Genomic DNA, 2,279 nt, shown 5'->3' with positions numbered 1-2,279 from the left:
CACTTTCTGCCATAAGGGTGGTGTCATCTGCATATCTGAGGTTATTGATATTTCTCCTGGCAATCTTGATTCCAGCTTGTGTTTCTTCCAGTCCAGCGTTTCTCATGATGTACTCTGCATATAAGTTAAATAAGCAGGGTTGACAATATACAGCCTTGACGTACTCCTTTTCCTATTTGGAACCAGTCTGTTGTTCCATGTCCAGTTCTAACTGTTGCTTCCTGACCTGCATGCAAATTTCTCAAGAGGCAGATCAGGTGGTCTGGTATTCCCATCTCTTTCAGAATTTTCCACAGTTTATTGTGATCCACACAGTCAAAGGCTTTGGCATAGTCAATAAAGCAGAAATAGATGTTTATAGGGGACTGGAAAGCAAAAGTAGGAACTCAAGAGATACCTGGAGTAATAGGCAAATTTGGCCCTGGAGTACAGAATGAATCAGGGCAAAGGCTAATAGAGTTTGACCAAGAGAACACACTGGTCATAGCAAACACCCTCTTTCAACAACTCAAGAGAAGACTCTACTCATGGACATCATCAGATGGTCAGTACCAAAATCTGATTATACTCTTTGCAGCCAAAGATGAAGAAGCTCTATACGGTCAGAAAAAACAAGACTGGGAGCTGACTGTGGCTCAGATCATGAACTCCTTATTGCCAAATTCAGACTTAAATTGAAGAAAGTGGGGAAAACCACTACCATTCAGGCATGACCTAAATCAAATCCCTTACGATTATACAGTGGAAATGACAAACAGATTCAAGGGATTAGATCTGATGGACAGAGTGCCTGACGAACTATGGACGGAGATTCATGACATTGTACAGGAGGCAGTGATCAAGACCATCCTCAAGAAAAAGAAAAGCAAAAAGGGAAAACGGTTGTCTGAGGAGGCCTTACAAATAGCTGAGAAAAGAAGAGAAGATAAAGACAAAGGAGAAAAGGAAAGATATAACCATGTGAATGTAATGCTCCAAAGAATAGCAAGGAGAGATAAGAAAGCCTTCCTCAGTGATCAATGCAAATAAATAGAAGAAAACAATAAAATGGGAAAGACCAGAGATCTCTTCAAGAAAATTAGTGATACCAAAGGAACATTTCATGCGAAGATGGGCATGATAAAGGACAGAAATGGTATGGAACTAACAGAAACAGAAGATATTTTAAAAAGTTGGCAAGAATACACAGAAGAACTATACAAAAAAGATCTTCATGACCCAGATAACCACGATGGTGTGATTACTCACATTGAGCCAGACATCCTGGAATGCAGTCAAGTGGGCTTTAGGAAACATCACTACAAACAAAGCTAGTGGAGGTGATGGAATTCCAGTTGAGCTATTTCAAATCCTAAAAGATGATGCTGTGAAAGTGCTGCGTTCGATTTGCCAGCAAATTTGGAAAACTCAGCAGTGGCCACAAGACTGGAAAAGGTCAGTTTTCATTCCAACCCCAAAGAAAGGCAATGCCAAAGAATGTTCAAACTATTGCACAATTGCACTCATCTCACATGCTAGTAAAGTAATGCTCAAAATTCTCCAAGCCAGGCTTCAGCAATACATGACCATGAACTTCCAGATGTTCAAGGTGGATTTGGAAAAGGCAGAGGGACCAGAGATTAAATTGCCAACATCCATTGGATCATAGAAAAAGCAAGAGAGTCCCAGAAAAACATCTACTTCTGCTTTATTGACTACGCCAAAGCCTTTGACTGTGTAGATCACAACAAACTGGGGAAATTTCTTCAAGAGATGGGGATACCAGACCACCGTACCTGCCTCCTGAGAAATTTTTATGCAGGTCAGGAAGCAATAGTTAGAACTGGACATGGAACAACAGACTGGTTCCAAATAGGAAAAGGATTACGTCAAGGCTGTATACTGTCATGCTGCTTATTTAACTTATATGCAGAGTATATCATACGAAATGCTGGGCTGGATAAAGCACAAGCTGGAATCAAGATTTCTCGGTGAAATATCAATAACTTCAGATATGCAGATGACACTACCCTTAAGGCAGAAAGTGAAGAAGAACTAAAAGGCCTCTTGATGAAAGTAAAAGAAGAAAGTGAAAAAGTTGGTTTAAAACTCAACATTCAGAAAACTAATATCATGGCATCTGGTTCCATCACTTCATGGCAAATAGATGAGGAAACAATGGGAACAGTGAGAGACTTTATTTTCTTGGATTCCAAAATCACTGCAGATAGTGACTGCAGCCATGAAATTAAAAGATGCTTGCTCCTTGGAAGAAAAGCTATGACCAACCTGGATAGCAT

Source organism: Bison bison, unplaced genomic scaffold, assembly GCF_000754665.1.
Source record: "Bison bison bison isolate TAMUID 2011002044 unplaced genomic scaffold, Bison_UMD1.0 scf7180017864453, whole genome shotgun sequence".
Taxonomy (NCBI): Eukaryota; Metazoa; Chordata; class Mammalia; order Artiodactyla; family Bovidae; genus Bison; species Bison bison.
This window is presented reverse-complemented; position numbering follows the sequence as displayed.